This window comes from Podarcis muralis, chromosome 1, assembly GCF_964188315.1.
Source record: "Podarcis muralis chromosome 1, rPodMur119.hap1.1, whole genome shotgun sequence".
NCBI lineage: Eukaryota > Metazoa > Chordata > Lepidosauria > Squamata > Lacertidae > Podarcis > Podarcis muralis.
In genome coordinates, this window is record NC_135655.1 from 118,514,946 (window position 1) to 118,542,022 (window position 27,077).

Here is a 27,077-nt window from a genome sequence, read left to right on the forward strand (position 1 = left end):
CAGCTCTCTTAGTGTCTCACTCATGGTCTGTTGCCACAGGTAAGGCAGGGTGGGGAGGAATTTTGAGTCTGGGCTGAGGGATGGAATGATCCTTTTCAAGGTTCATTGACTTCTATTATATAGTGCTCTGTTAGCTCAATAAAATAGTTCCCTGAAGTCTGCAGTTTCCTTACCTTCTGCAGTAACACAATAATATAGAGAGAGGACTGCAAACACCTTTTTTTTGGTCTCACATTATAGAAATAGAATTTCTTTTGCCTTCTACATAGCACCCAGTTGCTTCTCTTTTTCCACCTTCATTTCAGATGTACACAATGCTATGCGTTGTGCTTTGAATGTGGAGAAGAGCCTTCTGTAACTTCTGCTTTGTTGTAGAGGTCCATGCATGTGAGCTCAGGATAATACTTTTTACAATTTCTTCATTGGCTAACTTGATTCAAAGAAACAAATGGCTAGAGATGGCCTCTCCATCTGCTTTATTGTTTGTTTCCTAGCTCTAAATGTGTGTGGGTTTTTTCCTTGCCACTCCTCAAGGAAAACAAACTTCTTTATTCCCATAAGTATTCTAAAGAACAGTGTTTTTCTAGGCTTTTAACAAATATTGATTGCTTTTATTAAATTTCTTCTTATTTCTTAGAAGCATAACTTGCTGAATTGTATTGCTTCCATGCTGCCAGCCACTTCTGAAGCTGAGTGTTTATGGAAGGATGGCTAAGTATGAGACACTCAAGAGTCCCATTGTGCTTGAACTGTTTTCTGCATGGCTCTTTCAGTTGTGGCTAGTGTATGGGATTCATGGTGAATTCAGGTGACATCGTCTCGTTTATAGGTTCTGACTTTTGAAAACATTGTCAGAAACATATTACAGTGGTACCTCGGGTTAAGTACCGTATTTTTTGCACCATAACACTCACTTTTTTCCTCCTAAAAAGTAAGGGGAAATGTCTGTGCGTGTTATGGAGGGAATGCCTACAGGTCGCATGCCTACGGATTTTCCTCCTCTAAAAACTACGTGCGTGTTATGGTCGAGTGCGTGTTATAGAGCGAAAAATACGGTACTTAATTCGTTCCGGAGGTCCGTTCTTAACCTGAAACTGTTCTTAACCTGAAGCACCACTTTAGCTAATGAGGCCTCCTGCTGCCGCCGTGCCGCTGGAGCACGATTTCTGTTCTCATCCTGAAGCAAAGTTCTTAACCTGAAACACTATTTCTGGGTTAGCAGAGTCTGTAATCTGAAGCGTATGTAACCCGAGGTACCACTGTATTAAGTAGTTCTGTAATTGCAACAGAAGTTGTGAAGCAGTTGTGAAGATGTGCTCAGGCAAAAAGATTCACAGTAGCTGGGGGATAGTGATCTGTTCCCCCCACCTCTTTGAAAGATATGTGTGTGTGTGTGTGTGTGTGTGTGTGTGTGTGTGTGTGTTCACGCAGGTAGCGCTGTGGTCCAAACCACTGAACCTCTTGGGCTTGCCAATCAGAAGGTCAGTGGTTCAAATCCCAGCGATGCGGGGTGAGCTCCCATTGCTCTGTCCCAGCTCCTGCCAACCTAGCAGCTCGAAAGCACGCCAGCACAAGTAAATAAATAGGTACCACTGCAGCAGGAAGGTAAACAGCATTTCCATGCGCTCTGGTTTCCATCAAGGTGTTCCGTTGCGTCAGAAGCGGTTTAGTCATGCTGGCCACATGACTCGGAAAGCTGTCTGCAGACAAACACCGGCTCCCTTGGCCTGAAAGCGAGATGAGCGCCGCAACCCTGTAGTCGCCTTTGACTGGACTTAACCATCCAGGGATCCTTTACCTTTACCTTTTTATATGTTTGGGCCAATGCATGCAAAATATTGCTAGTTCTGTCAGCCTTAACGTGCAGTCTGACAAAGTGAGAAGAGCAGAGTGGAATCTGCACCAGTACGCTCACAGGAAGTGACAGCTACAGTCTCAAGAAGTCCTTTTGACTTTGTTCCTCACGAGGCTTTGCCCACATATACTCACTGATCCAACTGTGGATCAGACACATGAATCCCGATATGAGAAATGCAGGCTGACAAACTGTCGGGTCTTGATGAGATGAAGAGTTCAGAGAAAGGAGGTCTGGCAATGGTCTGGCAAGGCATGGCTAGAGACAGATCCTTCAGAACCCTGGACAGATCCAAGGCCCTAGATGTGTAAAACTGGGTCTGTTTTCATGTTTAGTCCTTATATTTGTGGGAATTAGACTCTCGTTCCCATTTGCAGAATACGTGGAAGACAACCCTGGGTTGTTTGACCTTTTAATTACCGTACATCTCTTTTTCCCTCCTGTAAAAGCTACGCAAGATGCTCTCTTTTTTAAAGTTTAAAGAATTATTTTATTATTATTATTATTATTATTATTATTATTATTATTATTATTATTATTATATTCTTAGTGTACTTGCAGATTAAATATACAATGCAGCCAGGTGATTCTTAAGTTGCTAAATCCAAAAGATTATTCTCGAGAATTTAGCATCACTAATTGTCCCCAGTGGCACCCTGCCAGATTGGAAGACCCAACATGAGTGAGGCCATGTGGTTGAGATATATATGCACACACACTCCCCTTTAGCATGGGCAGAAGACCTTCTCACTGCCGTGTTTGTATGTAGGAGAAAAGCAGTGTGTGTGCGTGCGCGTGTGTGCCTGCGCGCATGCACACTAGGTGGGATCTTTCCTTGCCCAAATACGAGTAATGTGCATTTACCGCAGAGCAAACCTGTTCACAGGTGTTGAATATGGAGTTTTAAACTCCAGATTCAAAGGTCAAAGGTCAATAGCACAAAAAGTTAAACTGCCATGTCCAATAACACTTGAGTATTTGAGTATTTGGGGATGCGGGTGGCGCTGTGGGTAAAAGCCTCAGCACCTAGGGCTTGCTGATCGAAAGGTCGGCGGTTCGAATCCCTGCGGCGGGGTGCGCTCCCGTTGTTCGGTCCCAGCGCCTGCCAACCTTGCAGTTCGAAAGCACCCCCGGGTGCAAGTAGATAAATAGGGACCGCTTACTAGCGGGAAGGTAAACGGCGTTTCCGTGTGCGGCTCTGGCTCGCCAGAGCAGCGATGTCACGCTGGCCACGTGACCCGGAAGTGTCTGCGAACAGCGCTGGCCCCCGGCCTATAGAGTGAGATGGGCACACAACCCTAGAGTCTGTCGAGACTGGCCTGTACGGGCAGGGGTACCTTTACCTTTACCTTTTATTTGAGGATCCTTATATGTTATAGCAAAACAATAGTGGGTCCAAAAAATGATGGACTATGCTAGTAGGATAAAGGCAAAAAAAGGTACCTTGCAGCATTACTCTACATCGCTTTTCTGTGATAAGACACGTCCCTACTGAATTCATCATTCCTAATGAAATATTGATCTCTCTTATTGTAGTTATTGCTCTGTAAACATTTCGTACTCATCTCCCTGCCCCGCCAGTGAAGATAGCCATACTTGAGCCATTCGCTGTGTTGCTTATAGGCTACTTACAATTAATCAGTTTTGTTTTGCAGTATTATTGAAATATGCTTCTGTGTAGCCAAATCATTATATTTTGCTGTGGAGGTAGAGAACTAGAGAGGATCTGGAGGAAAAAAAGATGATTAATTATATGTAGCTGTAGCTGGCAAAATAATTGCCTGCAGCCCTGACCCAAGGTGAAAGTCAATGTGGGTGTAAGATGGATTCTGCAGATTGACAGACCATAAAGCACCGTTGCAGTTTTTTGACTCTCTATATTTGGCAACTGTAAGGAAAAGCAGCAGTCCAAGAGACAAAATACTTTATAAACAAATGGAAGACAGGCTGTGCTTAAGTTTCCTCTATGTACTTCTGTAATATATTTCATACAGTCACACAGGTAGCCTCTGAAACCAAGGCTACAATACACATCATACAGTGGTACTTTGGGTTACAGACGCTTCAGGTTTCAGACACTTCAGGTTACAGACTCTGCTAACCCCCCAGAAAAAGTACCTCAGGTTAAGAACTTTGCTTCAGGATGAGAACAGAAATCATGCTCCAGCGGTGCAGCGGCAGCAGGAGGCCCCATTAGCTAAAGTGGTGCTTCAGGTTAAGAACGGACCTCCGGAACGAATTAAGTTCTTAACCAGAGGTGCCACTGTACTTTTAAAGAACTCTGGGAACTGTAGTTTGTTAAGAGTCCTGGAAGTTGTAACTCTGAGAGAGGTAAGCTGTAGCTCCCATGAATAACACACACACACTTTTTGCTATTTTTGGAGGTGGTGCTTTAAATACATGGTGTGTACTCAACACTTATCACCCACTAGTGCTTGAAGGCTATGATGGGTTGAATGTGGGCCACTAAACTGAAGCTGAATGTTGAACAGACGGAAGTGTTGTTATGTCTGGGACTTGCAGAGATGGCCTGGTCATGGATGGGGTTGTACTTCTCTGGAAGTAGCAGATATGCAACTTGGAGGGTTCTCCTGAATTAGACACTAGAGACTCAGGTGAATAGTTGCTAGGAGCACCTATTTCCAGCTATGGCTCGTTTGCCAGTTTATGGCCCCTTTTGGACAGGAATAACTTGGCCACTCTACCCCTCCATGCTCCCGTAACCTCCAGACTGGATTATTGCAATGCACTCTACATGGGGCTGCCCTTGAAGATGACTTAGGAACTTCAGTCATTAGTGGCCAGATTACTGACTGGGGTTTTGTTAGATCTCACTGGTTGCTAGTTCTTTAGGGTGCTCACATTAGTGTTTCCACTACCTAGGCTCACAATATTTATTTATTACTTGAAGGTCCGCTTCCTTTCTTACAGACCCTTGCAGGTGTTGAGATTGGCAGAGAGGGCTCTTTTGGTTGTTCCACTGCCCTCAGGGGATGGAGTGCATACCCTGTGGAAGACCCCCAAATTGTGGAACTCCCTTCTCACAGAGGTGCATCTGGCGTCTTCATTATGCTGCTATTGGCAAATGCAGAAGATATATCTCTGTACCATGGCTTTTGACATTGGAGATGTATAGCTTTAGGATCCACCCTATACCGGCGATTGTAAATTGCTTTAAACAATTTTAACGTTGCTTTAATTGTTGTGAACCACTCTGGGACCCTGGGGTGAAGGGCAGGGGTGGCAATGACAACAGCAGCAGCAACAACAACAACGAGAATTCACTAAAGACTGACTTGTTATCTAGAATATAAAGGTTCATAAGAGAATAGCAGCAAGAGTAATATGCGAAAGGTACTTGTCTGTTTTAAGGGAGGCGGGTGGTGCTATGGGTTAAACCACAGAGCCTAGGACTTGCCGATCAGAAGGTTGGCGGTTCGAATCCCCGCGACAGGGTGAGCTCCCGTTGCTCGGTCCCTGCTCCTGCCAACCTAGCAGTTCGAAAGCACGTCAAAGTGCAAGTAGATAAATAGGTACCGCTTCAGCGGGAAGGTAAACAGCGTTTCCGTGCACTGCTCTGGTTCGCCAGAAGCGGCTTACTCATACTGGCCACATGACCCGGAAGCTGTACGCCGGCTCCCTCGGCCAGTAAAGCGAGATGAGCGTTGCAACCCCAAAGTTGGCCACGACTGGACCTAATGGTCAGGGGTCCCTTTACCTTCACTTGTCTGTTTTACTAACGTGAGGACAAGGTGTGTGTGTGTGGGGGGGGTGTCTTCCTGGACAAGACAATAGTCCTAAGCCATTTGGATCTAAGAAATGTTCCTCCTTGACCTTAGATTTGCAGTCAAAGGACAAACCTATCCACCAGGACTGTCTTTGCATTTATTTGTATCCTCCACTTTGAACATATGAAGCTGGTTTTTACTGTGTCACACCACTGAGCAGTATAATCTCATATCCTGTTTGAATCCCTAGGGCCTGGGGTTGAGTGCTTTCTTTGCCCTGCTACACAAAATTCTTGTTAAAGGAGATGCCAGGGACGAACCTGCATACTTTTGCATGTGACGCATTATCTCCGCTACTGGGCTTTGTGCATTTTCACAGTAATGGGGGCTTCCAGATAGGTGTTTATCATGAGATCAGTGCACTTCATATATGCAGGTTTTTGTAGCCTCTGCGCAACAGCATTGTCATCAAAATATCAGGCTGCATTTATATATCAACAAGTTGCCATTCACCTGTTTGTGATATCTCAGTGATCTACTTGCAAATTAAGCCCCTGTCTGGAAGCACCCACTGTATTGTTATTAAACCTCCAATTTATGTTCATTAGTCTTCTGCCTCAAATATTCCACCCTTACAGTAATATTTTCTCCAGCTTGTGCTGCAGTTTGCCAAGCGTGTCTGCTCAGCGGTGCTATCAAGCAATCTCCTCTACTGTAATAACATTGTTGCTCTTAATTGGAATAGTATGGTGTTTGACTCCAGTAATAATGAAATCTGCTGTCATGTTTTTTTTTCCAGTTAGAAAGAAGGCTGTTGCAAAGAAAAGGGAGCAGCCCTTGGCTAAAAAAACCCCACAAAGGGAAATCAATGAATGACTCAACATTGCTCAGCACAGCTCAGGAGCACACTGATTGTCAATATCTTTAGCGCAGGCAGAAAAAGGTGGGGAATAGCACAGGCAAGTAACAAGGAGGCTCAGCAAAATTGGCACTTGGCAGTGAAAAAGGTAGGAGGGTGAACTATAGACAGGAGTGCCAACTTGGCCCAGTGACTGTGGGTGCCTGGGGCCTTGGGTGTCATACAATGTGTAAAGCCCTGACACTGAAATTTGTGGGTGCCCGGCCCCTTCATGGGGAATTTTGTGGGTGCTTGGGCACCTAGTGCCCCATGGAGTTGGCACCTATGACTATAGAGAGAGAAAGTAGGGTGAGCAAGGATTTTTGTTGTTGTTGTTGTTGTTGTTGTTTAGTCGTTTAGTCGTGTCCGACTCCTCGTGACCCCATGGACCAGAGCACGCCAGGCACTCCTGTCTTTCACTGCCTCCCGCAGTTTGGTCAAACTCATGCTGGTAGCTTCGAGAACACTATCCAACCATCTCGACTAAGTCCACTGAGAATAGTTTTTGAGTCAACATGAACTCTAGGAAAGTACAGCACTTTCTGATGATTCATTGTTGTTGTTGTTGTTTAGTCGTTTAGTCGTGTCCGACTCTTCGTGACCCCATGGACCAGAGCACGCCAGGCACTTCTGTCTTCAAACTCATGCTGGTAGCTTCGAGAACACTATCCAACCATCTCGTCCTCTGTCGTCCCCTTCTCCTTGTTCCCTCCATCTTTTCCAACATCAGGGTCTTTTCCAGGGAGTCTTCTCTTCTCATGAGGTGGCCAAAGTATTGGAGCCTCAGCTTCAGGATCTGTCCTTCCAGTGAGCACTCAGGGATGATTTCCTTCAGAATGGATAGGTTTGATCTTCTTGCAGTCCATGGGACTCTCAAGAGTCTCCCCCAGCAGCATAATTCAAAAGCATCAATTCTTCGGCGATCAGCCTTCTTTATGGTCCAGCTCTCACTTCCATACATCACTACTGGGAAAACCATAGCTTTAACTATACGGACCTTTGTTGGCAAGGTGATGTCTCTGCTTTTTAAGATGCTGTCTAGGTTTGTCATTGCTTTTCTCCCAAGAAGCAGGCGTCTTTTAATTTCATGGCTGCTGTCACCATCTGCAGTGATCATGGAGCCCAAGAAAGTAAAATCTCTCACTGCCTCCATTTCTTCCCCTTCTATTTGCCAGGAGGTGATGGGACCAGTGGCCATGATCTTCGTTTTTTTGATGTTGAGCTTCAAACCATATTTTGCGCTCGTGAGCAAGGATAAAAGGTCCCAAATCAGTAATTTCTATAACAAGAGGGAGAGAAAGGAATCTTCCCAAAGCCTCATTAAAGAAACAAAATCAATTGCAGATAACCATTTGGTTTTTTATTCAAATATCTCCATTTACAGGTTTTGTCATTTCTAAAGAGAAACCAATTTATTTGGGGGGGGGGCAGTAGAATCATACCTTGGAAGTCAAATGGAATCTGTTCTGGAAGTCTGTTCAACTTCCAAAATGTTTGGAAGCTCCTGCAGCCAATTGGAACCCACCGAAGCCCTGTTCAATGTTTGGCTTCCAAAAATATTTTGCAAACCAGAACAGTCACTGTTTGCGGCGTTCGGGAACCAAAACGTTTAAGAACTAAGCTGTTCAAAAACCAAGGTACGCTGTATTTAGTAACCCAGTAGTAAAGTAATTCAGCTTTCTAAAATTAAAAAGAAGCAGTGCTCTTCAACATATTCTCCCCGCCCGCCCCCCCGGAAAGGGTAATATACTACTTTATTGCTTTATTCAGGCAAGTATTATTCCTTACAAAAGATTGTGCTCCAAGTAAACCAGAGAAGATGCCAGAGAATTTATTACATTTGGGAAGTCATAGCCTTTATTGGACTCTTTAAACACCTGTAGCAACTATGTGTAAGTTGGGCAATTATTCACATTCAGAAGCCCCAGGAAGCAGGTAGTTACTTAAAGCAAGAATAAAAGAACTGACTTTACACTTAAATAATTTGTTTTGATACCTGCTGGTTCTTTTCTTGGTGGAAATAATTAGAATAGGCAGGCACTAATGCTACCTTTACTGTTCTCTTTAGGAATGGGAAATTTGCCTTACTACAATGAAGTTTATTCAAGTTAATCAGAATGAAAACATATGTACTGATCCCCTCTTGACTGTAGAATTAGAGTAATGCGGGAAGGTGGTTTTGTTATCTAAGGATTCAGTGCTAATAGATTTTGCAATACTTAACATGCGGTTTTTATTCATAGGGCACAAAGGTTTCATGACATAGTGCTCCAGGGTTTGCACGTAGGATAAATCTTCTAATCTCTCTTTTCATGTATGGAAAACTAGAGACAGCTCTCTCTGTCATTCATTCATTTGATTTCTACATGGTTTGCAACCATAATATAATAAGAATAAAAATTTATTATTTATACCCCCCCCCATTTGGCTGGGTTTCCCCCGCCACTCTGGGCGGCTTCCAACAGAATATTAAAAACATGATAAAATGTCATTCAAACTTCCCTAAACAGGGCTGCCGTTGGATGTCTTCTAAAAGTCATATAGTTGTTTATTTCCTTGACATCTGATGGGAGGGCATTCCACAGGGTGGGCACCACTACCGAGAAGGCCCTCTGCCTGGTTCCCTGTAACCTCACTTCTTGCAGGACCTCAGTGTCTGGGCTGGACAATGGAGGTGGAGACGCTCCTACAGGTATACTGGATCGAGGCCATTTAGGGCTTTAAAGGTCAGCACCAACACCTTGAATTGCGCTCGGAAACGTACTGGGGGCCAATGTACGTCTTTCAGGACCTGTGATATATGGTCTCAATGAAACAAATGCATATTTAAAATACCCACTAACAATTCCATCATAGTGTTAAAACATCCTCAATTAAAATATACAATAAAACAGTCAAAAAGCATAATGTTTTTAATCTATGTAAGCCTAAAGCATACATCTGTACTGTATCCACTGTGCAAAGTGATAAACAAAGTTATTCCTGGGGACTTTGATACGCCTAAAAGATCCCCTTGTAGCTTTGCTATAAGGAAGCTGCAGTACCAGGAGCGTTCATATTCTTCTAAAAACTGTAAATGTGAGCAGTTCTCTTTGCTTTATTCTGTATGCTGAAGCTTGTGTGTTGTGATATGCTCGTCTGAAGGACAAGGATGTTAGACCTCTAGTAAAATTATCTTCTTATCTTCGTCCCGGCTGGGCCATTTGAGAAGAGATTTACTGTGGCTTTCAGTGACAGAGGGTGCATTTATAATTGCGATCACCAGTCAGATTGCTTCAGCCAAGGTTGAAATACATTTACATTTTGTAACCATGATCTGTAATCTGTTGTTATTGGCTTTAATGAAGGACATGTGCGGCGTGTCAGAACGTTACATGCAAAGGATTATTAGAAGACCTTTTTGCAGTGTAAGCCGCTACACAGTATATTGGTCTCATTTGTCTGAGGGACACATTCATATTTTGAACTAATAGTTCTGCTAGAGTATCTGTGCTGCTTCTTTAACCACTTCCCAATTTTCTTTTTCTTTTTTTTAAAAAAGCAACCCATTGGCAGTATTGATGGTAGTGCATTCATTGCTACCACTATCCTTACGGTAGTGTCTCATGCTACACTGGGTACCACATCAGTTGTAAAGGTATCAAGCAAGGCCTAGCACAGCATAAAGATAAAGGTAAAGGACCCCTGACAGTTAAGTCCAGTCGCGAACGACTCCGGGGTTGCGACGCTCATCTCGCTTTACTGGCTGAGCGAGCCGATGTTTGTCCACAGACAGTTTTTCCGAGTCATGTGGCCAGCATGACTAAGCCACTTCTGGCAAAACCAGAGCAGCGCCCGGAAACACCATTTACCTACCCACCGGGGCGGTACCTTTTTATCTACTTGCACTTTGATGTGCTTTTGAACTGCTAGGTTGGCAGGATTAGTTGTAGTTTCTGGGTCACCTTCAAAGGTAGCCCCAGGTAGAGCGCATTGTAGTAGTCCAAGCGGGAGATAACTAGAGCATGCATCACTATGATGAGACAGTCTGTGGGCAGGTAGGGTCTCAGCCTGTGTACCAGATGGAGCTGGTAGACAGCTGCCCTGGACACAGAGTTGACCTGCACCTCCATGGACTCCCAGGCTGTGCACCTGGTCCTTCAGGGCCACAGTTACCCCATTCAGGACCAGGGAGTCCTCCACGCCTGCCTGCCTCCTGTCCCCCCAAAACAGTACTTCTGTCTTGTCGGGATTCAACCTCAATCTGTTTAGCTGCCATCCATCCACCAAGCCTCTCCAGGCCATTTCCAGTATTATTTAAGAACTTACGTATTCATCTGCTTCTTTCTTTGATGCTGTTGGTGTGCACTTAAATGCTGAATGGCTTGGTTGTTGATGGCTGCAGTGATGAAAATCAGCCACTGATTCTCATCATTGCAACCTCACTGCAATATTTATTATATTCGCAGATAGCATTGTGTGATATACAGCTTACTTCAGTTTCCTTGTTCTGTGAAATAACAACTTTTAAGAGGAAGCCAAGGTGCGGCACAATGCTTGTTTTGATAATGCAGTATCAAACCACAAATAGGAATGTAGCAGTCCTTAATACAGGAGAGCCTTTCTCTTTCAGTGAAAGTAGAAGCCTCGTGGTTTAGACCTTACTTTATTGTCTCACTGAGCAATGCTCCAAAACACAGTGCTCCAAAACTTTTCTGGTCCTTTTTTCTTCCAGTTAGGGCTTCAACAGCACCTGTTTCTTGTGGAAAGGTTGCAACTTAATTGGTTGCCAGGACTGTTTAGTTCACCTAGTTAAGCTTCTTGTCAGAAGTCCACATTTCTCTGGCAATAGTACTTTTGACTTAAGTTCTCCAGGCTGATCTATGCTTGTAGTATTCTCTGCCCCTGCTTAAGGTAAAGGTAAAGGTACCCCTGCCCGTACGGGCCAGTCTTGACAGACTCTAGGGTTGTGCACCCATCTCACTCAAGAGGCCGGGGGCCAGCGCTGTCCGGAGACACTTCCAGGTCACATGGCCAGCGTGACAAAGCTGCATCTGGCGAGCCAGTGCAGCACACAGAACGCCGTTTACCTTCCCGCTGGTAAGCGGTCCCTATTTATCTACTTGCACCCGGGGGTGCTTTTGAACTGCTAGGTTGGCAGGCGCTGGGACCGAACGACGGGAGCGCACCCCGCCGCGGGGATTCGAACCGCCAACCATGCGATCGGCAAGTCCTAGGCGCTGAGGTTTTACCCACAGCGCCACCCGCGTCCCCTGCCCCTGCTTACCCCCACCCCAAAACTCTGCTTGTCCTGCTTTCCTACTTGTCGCTTGTCTCAGGAGGGGGGCGGGGAAACTATATCTAACAGCCTGCTTGCATTTTTCACTTCTGTCTGCAACATCTAACGTTGTATAGGAAATCAAGTTTGTGTGTGACTTGTATTTGAATTCTAGTGCCGTAAATGAAGAGTTTGGATTAGTGATATGCATCTCCCCGGTTCGATGTGGAAAGGACCGGACTCAAATGAGATCATTTAGGCAATTTGAATCATGCCGGAATTCATCTCATTTAGGTCTGGCCCCATTCCAAGCGAACAGCTCATCATGTTCCCAATGATGTCACCAGACGCATGATGGGGACTGGAAAACTTGCTATCCCTCCTTTCCCATGGTTTAATTACTGCAGTTGATATACTGCGAAGACTGGCGCTCTGCTTTCACTTGGTCAACAGAGCAGTGCATTCTGCTTAATACGTTTCAGACTCAGGCCATGGATTTGAGGCACACTTTTCTGGTGTGAATTTGAATGCGATTGCCCATTCCCCATGCCCTGACACATGCACCTGGTGCACTTCACCATTGAGGGAGGATTTGAACTCAAGACCTACAGTTTGAAGTCCAACATTGCATAATGTTGTATGATGTAATAGATGCAAATCCTTCCAGCTGACTAAACAGCAAGTATAACACTCTTGTGTTCGTTTATCAGGAGCAGGACTGTCATAATGATGAAATGGTGTAAAAGAAAAACCACACATTGCAGCCCCATCTCCATCTTTCAAAAAGCCATGCATATCTGGTATCTGCATGATATACATCATTAAATACATGGTGTAGGGTTATGAAGACATAATGAAAATAAGTGAGATAAATGTGTGTGATTAACGGAACTGACTTTCTTCTGGCTCGGCACAATAAACACATAACACAATTTTTTATTCTTTTTTTAAAAAAAGAATTATGTGTCAAGATACACTGTAGATATCTTGAACCTCTTGAACTGTTTTGTTTGTAACATTTATATACAGTCGTACCTTGGCTTTCGAACAGCTTAGTTCTCAAATGTTTTGGCTCCCGAACGTCACAAACCCGGAAGTGACTGTTCCGGTTTGTGAACGATTTTTGGAAGCTGAATGTCTGACGGGACTTCTGGGGCTTCCGATTGGTTGTAGGAGCTACCTGCAGCCAATCAGAAGCCGCGCTTGGGTTTCCAAACATTTTGGAAGTCGAATGGACTTTCGGAACAGATTCTGTTCGACTTCCTAGGTACGACTGTACTGCCTTTTATCCAGGATTTCAAGGCAGGGTACAAAAAGGGAACAAGTGAAGCAGTAACAAAAGACATTCAAAATAACCAGCAGATAAAACACAATAAGGTTATGATATACTTCTCAAAATGTTTTGAATTGCCTTCACACATTGCATTAGTTATACTATGGAATTCGTTAGCACAAGACGTAGTCATAGCCATCAACAGTGCAGAACCAGAGATACTCGTCACATGATTACAATTCAGTTGCAATGTCAAAATCCAGTTCAGATGCCCTAGAACTCAGGGTATGCAGAAGTTGGCCCCTCCTATAAAACAAAAGGGGGAAAACACCAACTCTTAATGCTTAAATACCATTGCTGTTCATATTCTTGAATAAGTCCATTAAAAATATGCAAAAGAAATGAATAGGAATCATCAAGTGCTTATTTTCTCTCTCTTATAAAATAGGATTTTAAGAACAATATTTACTTTGAAGTTCTTATTAATTAAAAAAAAAACAGGTACAAGAATGTTTGGAACCATTACAGCGTAGGTAGTACATTGTGGGTGTTAAGGGAAATAGTTAATGAACCTATTGTTACCGCTGGCAATTATGAAATGTCATGGAAACCATGGTTCTCAAAGGCCAAGTAACAGCATTGCTTGGATTCAACATGAGTCCTCAGGGGAGAATAGCAATTGTCTTGATAAGTTTCACTTGCCTTTAAATAAACTAATCAGAATCTGTATGCACGTACTGGACAAGGAAATGAGTTCTAGCAGACATCCCACTAAGACATGATTTTCAGCAGGGTCCCCCAACTTCCCAAAGGAGCTTTTTAGGGGTTTGGGGGCTGCAATGTGGGTGATAGGACTGGAAAAGAAAGCCCCCTTCCGTGAAGTTACAATGGTTCATGGTTTGGGGGGTGCAAGAAGCTATGCTATGACATATTTTAGAGGAAATGTTGTCTATGACAGCACCAGCCCATTAAAAATCAAGAATGGACTCTCCACCCCCACCCCCCGTTTATCTTCTGTAAACTATTGCCCTTTAACACAAGCCTGGTACATATATGAAATTATGGATGTGTGTATATGAACATACAGCATGTGTGCTGGCAGTGTACATGTGAGCCCAGATGCACACATCGTAATGTGTGGTTGCAGTAGTTTCGGATGGGAATGTATATTTGAAGAAAGTGATGTTGGGATATCTCAACTTAGGTGTGCATTCCAGTGTTTTTTCATGTGCAGATTATTTTAATTCACCTGCTGATTATTATTTTTCCTAACAGAAAATACATTTGAATGAACAGTTCAGGGTAATTTGAAGACAGCAATTTCCACTTTGGAAATGTAACTTGGCTTGTTACCTTGGCATCCTTAAGTGCCCTGCATAACTTTTATCCTGGCTAGAAGAAGCAGACTGTATTAAGCAATATAGTAAGAATTGTAGAACAAATCATATAAAATAAGAAAAGCCATGCACATTTGCACAATTTATGTAGGCTGTGCATTCAAGTCTTCCTTGCTGCAGAATTTAGTTTACCCTAGTGCAAAATTCCTGCTCCCCAAGGGATAGAACTCTTCAATGTCATCAGTAAAACAAGTAAAAGGAATTAGTGTTCTAGACTCATAGATGTTTTCTATATTGGTATTCTCTGTGTTGCTGTTACCCATTTGAGAAAGAAATGTAGAATTCTCTTTCTAATAAAAACCTGTCAGAAAGTTTAAAGTGGATACAAGTGCTATGTGCAAAAGTCTAGAAATGGGCAAACTTTCAAAGATTGTCGTCGAAATTCATCAGGTGTCTCTCCCACCCTTCACCCCCACAAACTGGAAGAACCTGGATATGTTTTGTGAGCCAGTTGAAGGGAAAATGCTCCTGCTTGCAAAGCCTTCCCTATCAACTCCCACAATTAGTCTTTTGCAGTCACTTACCTGACGAATGCTGGCAAGCAGGTGTGCAGGGAGAAGAAAGGAATATGATTTGCCCTTTCCTCCCTCCTTCTCAATGTCCCTGATCCATAGTGGGTGGCACTGCACCCTGATGGGCTGCAAAACCTGGCGATCATGGGAGAAGTAATTTCAAGGCTGCTGTCTTTGGCGTGGTCCTCCAGGTGTGGCATCCTGGCATGCTGTTTATGTAACCTATCAAGCAGGGGAGCGGTTGGCGCTGTGGTTAAACCACGGAGCCTCTTGGGCTTGCCAATCGGAAGGTCGGCAGTTCAAATCCGCACGATGGGGTGAGCTCCTGTTGCTCTGTCCCAACTCCTGCCAACCTAGCAGTTCGAAAGCACACCAGTGTAAGTAGATAAATAGATACAGCTGCGTTGGGAAGGTAAACGGTGTTTCCATGCACTCTGGCTTCCGTCACAGTCTTCCGTTGTGCCAGAAGTGGTTTAGTCATGCTGGCCACATGACCAGGAAAGCTGTCTGTGGACAAACGCTGGCTCCCTCAGCCTGAAAGCGAGATGAGCGCCGCAACCCCATAGTCGCCTTTGACTGGACTTAACCGTCCAGGCCTCCTTTACCTTTACCTTTTTACCTATCAAGTGAGGGAGTAGTAGTAGTAAAACACTCTCTTTCCCTGTGCCCCGATGTTATGGCTCTGTTCAGGGGGTTGGCAGGGGTTGGCCAATTACAATACAGATTCTAATTCTATTTCACATGTCTCTGCCAGGGACTTGGCAGAGACATGTGAAATAGAAGGTAGAAAAATTTCCTTGGCTCATATTTTGATCCAAGCTGAATATTGAGTTATTATTTGCATTTATTAGTCACTAACTTTGATCAACCCTAACTCAAGAGAACGTCATTCGTAGTAAAGTCCTGCTCCTTATCTTTCTGCTCAAAGCTGCTGTCACAGTACCCTCACATAATTGAAACATAATCCTCTGCAGTTCAGACCAATTTCTTGCATTAGACCAGGGTGGTATTTTTAATTTCCACGTCATCACAATAATACTTCTGAATGTACTTGGGTTTTTATGATAATTCCCTACCCTCACAAATGCAACTCTTACCACTCTTACTATTTTTCAGAAGGATAATAATGTTTCATTGAAATGTTCCGGCTAGCTTTATTTTAAGCATAAAAATGTTCAACTATCTGCTTTTAAGGCTAAGGGTATATAGGCAAGAGAGATGCTTGCCACCCAAAACGTGTCGCTTATATTTCCATGGGCCTTGGTTACTATTTTCTTTGCCCATATTTTTCCAAAAGCAAGAGACCAAGGGCATGGTTCTTTGTGTTCTGCATGTCTGCTTCCTAACAAAACTAATCTGAGTGGATCATCTATAGATGGAGCAGGAGAATATTTTTTTAGAGTTAACGTTCCCTGAAATATTAGAAAAAAGCTTCAGTGGGTGGGGCAATCCAGCCTCTTTTTTGCTGTGAGTTATCTTCTGGCCTTTCAGTGTGTGCAAGCATTCTGAAGGCAATTAATAATGCCTAGCATCTTCAGTCTCAAGAGGAAAAGAGAAGGGGGGGAACCCTTTGTTTTCTTTGGTGGCACACTAGCTTTTCAGCTGATGTTTCTTATTTCATTCTTTCAGCACACTCAACATAGAAGACATTAGAATACAGCGCCATGAGGACAAACATGTTGACAAACAAGTGATTTGTTTCCCATGAAAACAAGCTGCTGATCTGACCCTTGGTGAAAATTTGGACCCACCACGGTAAGAGTTTAATGTTTAACCATTTGTTAATGTGAGCAGCTCAAGTGCTGCAACGTTAGAAGTCATCGCACGGTGTGAACTTTTAAAACGACTGCTGTGACCTTGTCAGACAAAACTGTAAATGAAACTGATCCACCTTAGGACTGGTACACATGATATATCATGATATATACATATAACTGGATGTGTGAACTTTCTTCTTTAGAAAAAATATTGTATTTGGAACAGTATGGATGACAGGAAAGTTTTGATCCATGCTTTTGGATCTTTCTTGGCTGTTCTCCAATTGCATGTTGTCATTTTATACTGTCATTGAATGATGATCATGCAGATGTAATTTGCCCTTTAATCAGATTTTTTTTTTTTTTTACTGTTCTAGAGACATTGAATCAGCACCAATAGAAATGAAATGGAAAGTTTAAAAAAGCTTCTTGAAAAAATGTTACCATTATGAATAAATGGTATCTCAGATGTTTCCATGTAGCCTTGATGGTAGAAGCATGTATCTCCAGAGTTCAGATTTTGGTCAGCTTTCTACTTAGTATAAAAGCGAATACTATTTATGTAGCCCATCCTAAATCCTGGTCTTAATTAAAAGAATGACAGGAGAATATTATGTATTAAATTTCATGGGTGACTCATTTTCCCCCATAACTTTTTTATATCAATAACACTAACTTTTTATTCTTGTTAACTTTTAATTTTGGAATGAATCACAAATATGATTCATAAGTGTAAACCTTCTGCCTGACCCCTGGCAGTAGGAAGGGCCAGATTTTGGGTTCTATTGGTGGCCACAAGGCAGCTGTTTCCCCATTCACAAGCCCAAACTGCAGTTTTAGAACAATGCACTTTTGTGGTAAAGGGGTCCATCTTGCAGGAATTAGGGTTCAATGGTCTTTTTCACTTTACCATGGTGAGTGGGAGGCCAGACACTGGTGGGTGAAGTAAGCCTGAGATGTCTTCTGAGCCAAAAAACTATAGAGGAGGTGGGATGAACACTGCCCCCTCCTCAGACTTCAAAGCTCACCCAAAGCCTGGAAATCATTTTGGCTTTATGCCTGCTGGGCACAATTGCAGTGTCTTCCACATTTTGTATCACGGGATGTAAATTCATCAAAACATCTTTCAGGCAGAGCAGGCTGAAGCACTTTCCTCTCCAGCTTTGAACTGGCAGAGGAGAATAGAAGCAAATGGGCTTGCCTCTATGCTTGACGGGTGCTCTGTGCACCTGATCAGAAGCTGAGGTTGTGCAAGCCAAAGCTCCTTCTCCTGCCTTCAGCTCTGAAGTGGGAGTAGAATCCTTCTCCCTGGCTCCAAGCTTTATCCAGAGCAGGAGATTTCCCCCTGATCTCATGCTGCACTTCAGAGATAATAACAGGGGGCCAGAGTATGGGGTCTGTGTGTGCCTTGGTGACAACTATTTTTGTTTGGTCAGCTTACAATGACAACACTCTCATTTTAGGGCTCCACTCGGGCTACTGTTTTGTACTCTGGTAGTTCTACTGCAAATCAGATGAACCTAGAATATGCATCAGTTGTTTGGGGCTCTTCCATTCATTCAGTTAACGTGCACAGGTAAAGGTAACGGTAAAGGACCCCTGAACAGCCCAGTCAAAGGTGACTATGGGGTGGCAGCACTCATCTTGCTTTTCAGGCTGAAGGAGCCGGCGTTTGTCCACAGACAGCTTTCCGGGTCATGTGGCCAGCATGACTAAACTGCTTCTGTCACAACAGGACACCATAACGGAAACCAGAGTGCACGGAAATGCCACTTACTTTCCCACCATAGCGGTACCAGTTTATCTACTTGCACTGGTGTGCTTTCAAACTGCTAGATTGGCAGGAGCTGGGACAGAGCAACGGGAGCTCACCCCGCCGCTGGGATTCGAACTGCCAACCTTCTGATTGGCAAGCCCAGGAGGCTCAGTGGTTTAGACCACAGCGCCACCTGTGTCTCTATACAAGGGAATACCTAATATTAGTCACCTACCATTTCTGTCAGCTGCCCTTATGTGCATGAAGAGCAATGAATGCATAAATGTAGAGGAGTCTGCAGGCATTGCAAGCCCAAGACACTCAGTGGTTTAGATCACAGCGCCACCTGCATCCCTTTACCTATACCTTTACCTAATGTGCATATGACAGTGGGTTTGGCATGATGGCAGAAGACTCACACGTTTCGTTCCTTTGCATGTCTGTAACATGAATATGCCTATATGAGCTTATATAGGCACAGGGATGGCTCCATGCGTTGAGAGTTCGCTGTGGAAGGTTTGTGTACCTGTTTGTGTGTCTGCATGAGATTGCTTGCAAAGTAGTGAGAATCCGTCACCCTGAAAATCAATAAAAAGAATTGGCAAGCAAAGAGAATCTGTCACCCTCATTACATTGTCCAGAGGAGCATCAATAACATCCAAACAGAACGACAGTCTTTCTACCTTAAAGTCTCCGGGGGGTCAGTTCTCCACAATTGGGCATTTAGTGAGGTGTTGAGCAAAAGGGACACATGCCAGAGTGCTGACAGCCTTTCTGAAGTCCACGCAGAATGGAAATAAATGGCAGCTTCTGAACCGGCAGTGCCTCAGTTGTCTGAAGAGAAAAACTCTTGGCTTTCTTAGCCATTCTTTTCGCTAGGCCTACCTTCTCCTGTTGCTAGGCGACAGCTCACAGTGGCTGTTATTTCTTGAAGGCTTACATAACTGTATGGGGGTGAATTACTATGCTAGATAAAGTGTTCCAGTTCCTGTGAAGATACCAGTCCCCTCTGCAACTCGGTGTTTTGTTTTGTTTTAAAAAATTCCTCTCTTCTTTGCCCATGCTGATCCATTGTGTGTCCATAGACCTCTAAACAGATTGTAATCCATCTACAGGTAAAAGTTTTCTACACCACCTATTGGTTTGTCCCCACTTTTCCTGAAAGTTTGACCATCAATCTCTGTTTTCGGGGTACATTCTTAACTAAAATCTGTTTGGGAAATGTTACAAATTGGACTAGCAAGGCTCTTCTATCATAAAGCAAAGAGGTTGTAACTTGTGAGAAGAAACTTCTATATATGTATACTGAAGGTTGTGGTTGTTGTTTTTCCTGTAATGGAAAATTCTTCTTAACATGCTGAACTGAACTGAATTTATGGCCATTAATACAATATCCATAATTAGGCCTTTAATTCCCCAACCCCTGCTCTTCATTGGGGGAAAAAAAATCTGAGTTCAAAAGATAAGGCTGAAAACACATTTTTCCTGATTTCTCATCAAGCCTTTATTTTCAATGCCCCCCATGTTTCTTCTGTACCATCTAACAACTCATTTCTTTCATTTTTCAAACCCAAGAAAAGGGCAATCACTGCAGCGCCATAGCTTCCTTGTAATGTTGAAATACAAGTACTGATAATTTGTTGTTGTTATAGTCGTTAACACTGATATTTTGCAAAGCTCTGGGAAACTCATGCAACTTCTTCTCTGCTTCTCCCAAGTTGTATTTAACTTGGGTGGAGCCACTGGACTTAGAAGACAGATAAAGGTTGTGTACTGGATTTCCCCTTCTCAGCTTTGGAAAGCAACACACATGAGTTGCGTGACTCCATCAAGGTCAGAGAAGGCTTGGGAGAAGGGGAGAAGGAATCTGCTTCTCTTGTTCAGAGTCCTACAGATCTTTTGCAAAATATAGCCCTCTCTAGCTTCTGAAACTCTAATGAGTTGAACAAACAAAATAAAAAGCCTCCATCGATTACATTTCATTCTAAAAGATATTTGCAAGAGGTGGAGACCTTTCCTCCTTTCCCTACATTTCCATTTCCCCCCTTCAACTTACGTAGACAGACATTGCTGGTCTTGAGATTAAGCACAATATATTAAATTCAGGCTTATCTGTTGGAAAATTCATTTTCTTATGAAGTCCTCATGAACATTTGCCTGCTTTTTAGAATGAATGTCTCACAATAAACACATATAGTATGTGATACACACAAATTTGCAACCAATTCCCCTAACATAATGCATGTCTGTATGTATGTCTCTTAAGTAATTTAGAATGTTTGAATGGAAAGCATTGGATTTTGCAACTTTTATTTGGAGCTGAGTACAAATATTGGGGATAAAACAGGGTGGGCACTTTTGGGTTCGGTAGATGATTGATTGTGGGTAGAGGTCATCTGGGTACCGTATTTTTGCTCTATAAGACGCATCAGACCATAAGGCGCACCTAGTTTTTGGAGGAGGAAAACAAGGGGAGGGAAATCTGAATCCCAGAAGCCAGAACATCAAGAGGGATTGCTGTGCAGCGAAAGCAATGATCCCTCTTGCTGTTCTGGCTTCTAGGATAGCTGCACAGCCTGCATTCGCTCCATAAGATGCACACACATTTCCCCTTACTTTTTAGGAGGGGAAAAGTGTGTCTTATAGAGCAAAAAATACGGTAATTGTTTTGTGAGCAAGGGACTCACCAAGCCTGGCAGTAGCTGACAGAGATCACCTAAAATGAAATCATAAATGCTTCCTGTTACAACCGTTATATTGTTTTCCTAGCTATACAATCAGATAAAGGCTTTAGATTTTGCAAGCTGGGATGGTTTCAAGCTACATCCATAGACGGTTTGAGGAGGCAGTTCACTTGTGTCCATGGAGTTGTATTAGGGAGAGGTTTTGTTGCCTGGACTGATGGAGATCAATGCCTAGTTTGCAGCCATCATTTTGTGCATCATTGCCGCTGATAGAGATGCAACCTCTGGGGTTTGGCTGCCCGTTTACGGCAAGGTGACTGATGCCTTTCATGTTTGTCTTGTAAAAAAGCAAACATTTCAGTTGAAGAAAAGGACACAAGCACTGTGCAAATACTCCACAATTCACATGCACTATTGACTGTTAGTAATGTAGTGAGCAAAGATTGACCTCGATGAGATTCATTGCTCCATAAACAGAAGATGTCAGATTAGAAGAATAGCCTTGAATTTACAGCTCCTGACATAGCTGCTGAGGCCTTGAGAGATCACTAAAATTTAAGGGACCTTCCTGAGTTTTATTCGTTTAGGAGAATGGTTTCAACACAGTTTTCTTTAAACCTCCCTTTGTAGAAGTTTTAAGTCAAGCTTTGCAGCTAATTTTGTTACAGGTTTTGTAGATCATCTTGCTCTAGGTTTTCCCCTCCATTTTCCATTGCTTATCAAGCTCTTTCCACATACATACCAAGGCAGTTTACAAAATATAAGAAAAACTGATTGACTGCTGCTGTGTGGCCATTTCTGTGCTCATTTGATTTATTAGCCTCAGTCTGGCCACCAGGTGCTTGTTCTGAAGAATAAAGGCTCAATAATTATTGGAGAAATAAAGCATATTTCCAGTTCATGCTTTTCATTTGACCCTTCAGAAGTTGTATATGGCTGTTAATAGGCTAACAAAGAAGAATTCACGATGGGGTGTAAACTTAATAGGGGTTGGGTCTCTAGAGTATCCCTATATCATTTCCAGTTAATATAATTTCTTATTTCTAATTAATTGTACTTCCCATGACTTATCAGTGGCAGCCCGAACAAACAGAATCCCCACACCGATCCACAGACAGCCTGTGGGCCAGATCCTGAAGGCAATTGGGCCTGATCTGGCCCGCGGCCCTTAGTTTGCCGACTCCTGAGCTAAAGTACCGTATTTTTCGCTCCATAGGGCGCACCGGACCATAGGGCGCACCTAGTTTTTAGAGGGGGAAATCAAGAAAAAAAATCTTATCCCCCCCCCAGCCCCAAAGAGCAGCGTACAGGCTGCGCGCAACCTCTCCCTGCCAGAGGGGTTGCGCACGGCTATGGCACAAGCAAAGACAGCGAGCGGGATGGATCCTGCTCGCTGTTTTGGCTTCCTCTTTAACCCCGCACAACCTCTCCCTGCCGGAGGGGTTGCATGCGGCCATGGCACAAGCCAAGACAGCGAACGGAGAAGAGGAGACTCTTCTGTTCCTCCTCCGGCTTCGCAGGACAGCGTTCCCTTTGCGCTTCGGAGGCTTCGCGTTGCTATCGCTGAAGCCAAGGAGCCTGCATTCACTCCATAGGACGCACACACATTTCCCCTTAATTTTTGGAGGGGAAAAAGTGCGTCCTATAGAGTGAAAAATATGGTAACATAATAAAAACCACCATACAAAAACATATAGGAAAGCTTCAGTTAAAAAGAGAGCAGATAAAAACCGGTCGGGAGAATCAATAAACCAAACCAATTTCTATTTTCAATAAGCTGTAATTAAACCGTCTGCATCTACAAAAGGGGTAATGATCTTTGGGGATCAAACCCTTTGCTGCGTATTCAAGGTATGTGAATGCTTTGTTGTTGATTTTATCAGTTGTTTTCAAAATACTTTGTGTGCTATTTGATCCTTTATGCTTCTATTTTAATGTCCATGGTAGCTAGATTTCTGCTGAGTGTGCTAAATGAAATTCCGCGCTAGGCTTCCCCACCCTGGTCACTCCAGATATTTGGACTATAACTCCCATGCTCCCAATTTATTGGAAAGGATGGGTGGGGCTGGTATGAGTTATACCTCAAAACATCTGGAGGGAAATCTGTTCTATACAGTCATACCAAGATTTCATTATATATACCATACTTTTCCATGTATAAGACTAGGTTTCCCCCCTTAAAAATCATGCTAAAAAGTGGGGGGTCATCTTATACATGGGTAGTGGATGTTTGATTGGTTGCTGCTGCAGCTGTCAGCAGCTATTTTGTGTGTTATTGGTTGCTGCATCAATGGGTGTCGTTGATTGCCTGACACTGGCAATTGGGCGGACGATTTGCAGCTTCTGCTGGCAAGGGGACAGACGGGAGGCGGGTTTAGCGATGCGTGTGGGTGAGCGATTTTCAGCGTTCCTCCCTAAACAACTCTGGGCAATCCTCCCCCCAAAAAAGTGCAGCAACTTTTTGCCATCTCCCTCCATTTTCTGAAATTTCAGTCCCCCAAAATAGGGGTCATCTTATACATGGGGGCGTCTTATAGACGGAAAAGTACGGTAAATATAATGCTGTTAGTAAGTTGTTGTTGTTTTTAATGCAGGCACTTGGTAGCAGCGAAGAGTTCTACCTTCTGGTATTTCTGCAGAAGTTATTGATTCTTTGTTGCATAAAGCAGTGTTTCCCAACCTTTTTTGGGCAAAGGCACACTTGTTTGATGAAAAAAATCTTGAGGCACACCACCATTACAGCCCCGTGACGTCAGCGCGCAGCGTCACGCCGGGAGGGAAGGGCGCCGGGGCGCTGCTGCTGCTGCTGCCGCCGCCGCTCCCGGCAGGCATGGGCCCAGCTGAGGCGGCGGCGGCTGTTGTGGTGGTGGCGGCGATAGCGGGCGGAGGAGGGGGCGGCGGCGGGGCCGAGGTGGCCGGCGGCGGCGGGGGAGGCGGCGGCGGGTGGAGCAGGAGGGCGGCCGAGGCCGGTGAGGGAGTAGGGTTGCCCGGGGCTTGAGGAGCCGTCGCCGGGAGTTGCTGCTGCTGTTGTTGCTGCTGCTGCCCGGACATGCCAGCCTCCTCCTCATCCGCTGTCTCGCGCTCCTCCCTTTTGCGCGCGCTGCCCCGCCGCCGCCCCATTGGCCGGGTCCTGTCAGCTGATCCTGTGTTATTTCCTGTGTGTGTGTGTGAGGGGAGAATGGAGAGAGAAACCTCGGCACCACCACCGCGGAGCCGCCCCCGGCTCGACGCGGATCCTCGCCGCCGCCGCCCCGCCTCTCGCCGCCCGACTCGCCCGCCTCCCTCCCACGGCACACCAGGGAACGTCTCGCGGCACACTAGTGTGCCGCGGAACACCGGTTGGGAAACACTGGCATAAAGCATTCTCACATAAAAAGGGCAAATAGACTCTTGTGAAGTCTCTTTGCAAAATGCATGAAGAACTCGCTTGATTCCCCCCCCCCTTCTTTCTTCATCCACGTGGGCCTTATTTCACTGCTACAGCAAAAGATTGCTTTTTGCTTTTTTCTTCTGAAGAACTTGTTTTCTTAGAAAGCTGGTTTTGTTACCAGAGTCTTTCTGCTAATAGTATTTGAAGTGATTTCTTGGTGCAATGGCAAACAGTGGCCTGTAATTTCGAGGGAAATGAGACTGCTAATGTCGCCATAGCACAGTATTGCATGGCATAACCTCATTTCCACAGTTCCTAACGGTGAAGTGAGGATGCCTGAGTCAGCAATAAAATTGAAGGTAAAGTAAAGGTGCTCCCAGTATTCCTTTGAAAGTTCTAGTGGCTTGCCAGAGTGTATAACAGCTTAAACACAAAAAAGAAGCTTTTGCTCTGTCATGATCCAAAGGGTTGTTTCAGTTTGCTTAGTATTGTCATGAGCCCGAGGGTTGCTCCATTTTGTTTTCTGGGGGTTGGTGTGGCATAAAATCAATACCAGTGTGGAGAGACTGGGAGCAGGAAACTAGCAAATTAGTAGAGCCAGAAATAAGTGTGAATAAAGGACATGAGCATATGGACTGGACATAAGCATATGGAGATAAATATGTGTGTGTATATGACTTGGCAGAAACCTCGCTTAAAACTATTGCTGTCTAGAGGATGTAAAAAGTAAAGGTAAAGGTACCCCTGAACATTAGGTCCACTTGCAAATGACTCTAGGGTTGCGGTGCTCATCTCTCTCTATAGGCCGGCGTTTGTCCACAGACAGCTTCCAGGTCATGTGGCCAGCATGTCTAAACCGCTTCTGGTGAACCACAGCAGCACACGGAAATGCCGTTTACCTTCCCACCAGAGCAGTACCTATTTAACTACTTGCACTTTGACGTGCTTTTGAACTGCTAGGTTGGCAGGAGCTGGGACCGAGCGGCGGGAGCTCACCCCGTCACGGGGATTCGAACCGCCAACCTTCCGATCGGCAAGCCCTAGGCTCTGTGAAAAGGGCCCAAGAATTACCTCAGTGGCCTTGGGTTGTCTCCAAAGTAGCACGAGTGGAAGACAGCTTGTGCAACAGGTACAGTGGAACCTTGGCTGTCGAACGCTTCGGAAGCCAAACGCCGAGAACCCGGAAGTGAATGCTTCCATTTTCAAATGCGCCTTGGAAGTTGAACGGCTTCTGAGGTGTGTTTCTCCATTTTTAAAAAAGGAATTTGCCAACCGGCAACTGCGCCTCGATTGTTGAACGTTTTGGAAGTCGAACAGTCTTCTGGAACAGATTGCGTTCAACAACTGAGGTTCTACTGTATTTCTCTTTTCTCTATCCCCCCCCCCCCCAGTGGTGACCGAAAAGCTTTTTTCAGATTGTGGGGTCAACCTACTGAACACTGGGCTATGTTACACAGAGGGGAGCACCTGAAATTGGGTGAAAGAAACTTGTGCCGCCTGAAATGAAGGCGAAATTGAACAAACCTCCTTGTCTGACAGATGAAGATAAGATGACAATCAGCTGTTCCAAGGAGCAGTCACAAAATCCTTCTGGGCATGCTCAAGTCCTTGGGCACATTTATAATACTACTTAGGATCCCAGTCATCATCTGTCAAAGGTGCTCTGCTCAAGCGAAAATAAATAATTGCATTGCTCAAATGATTATGTCCTCATATTCTGTGTCATTCTGTGTTGAGAAAAATCTACATATACTGCATGGCTTTTTGTGGCTGCCGACACACTGCATTCGAAGCACAGTTCTGTTTTTCAGAAACAAATTCCAGAAGTTTCATTCTCAAGGCAAAAACCCAAGGCTCCTTAACTAAAGTAATCTATTTTCCTTTTGTATGCTGCCTTCTCCCCCATATTGTTGTGCTATAAAATATGTTGCCAAAATTTGGTTTGAATTATAACAGAGTGGTGCTCAGCATTTAGATGCATTTTATACATATTTAAGTAGACTTCAAGGAGTCTACTTAAATATGTATAAAAATGGCTGTATGCTAAAGAGAAGATTATCTTGAGATGATCCAATGAACATTTCTGTTCTTACATGGCATGCCAATAAATTGTAGGGAATGTTAACCAGGAGCTAAAATGTTCCAAGAAGTTACAATGCATTTATTTGAAATATCGATGTTATCTGTTTTAAGTCTGACATAAGTCTTAATCATCTGATTTTGTGTAATTATCTAAATAAACTTTGTTGGTGCTTTGGACAAATCCAGCTTTTTAAGTGCAAGATAGAAAATTGTTTTCTTATCTCCATATCGGCACCATGGGTCCCAAACCCTTTTTGTTGTTGCTGTTCTGGAAAATTAATCAACCTGAAACATAAAATGCGGCTTTGAATGCCTCTCAGCATTTGCCTCATTAAGTTGATTCTTTCATTGTGTTGTAAATTCAACAAATTTACAGAATATGAAGGGTCTACAAACAGAATTCCCAAGTCAATAAGCTGGAAAGCACAAGGAGCCATTTTACAGTTTCTCCAGTGGCAATCTGAGTATAATCAGAAGAAATAAAACACGCAGGGCAAATGCTGCTGGA

General features: G+C 43.9%; 1 protein-coding gene across 7 annotated transcripts in view; it reads left to right on the forward strand.

Annotated features, from left to right (window-relative positions):
- GULP1 (GULP PTB domain containing engulfment adaptor 1) overlaps positions 1–27,077 on the forward strand; it is a 164,147-nt gene that overhangs the window by 53,785 nt on the left and 83,285 nt on the right. For all 7 annotated transcript variants that reach the window (XM_028750245.2, XM_028750219.2, XM_077917218.1 and 4 more), the window contains one exon: positions 16,550–16,675. The gene's annotated coding sequence lies outside the window, so the exon portion shown is untranslated. The remainder of the gene's footprint in view (positions 1–16,549; positions 16,676–27,077) is intronic.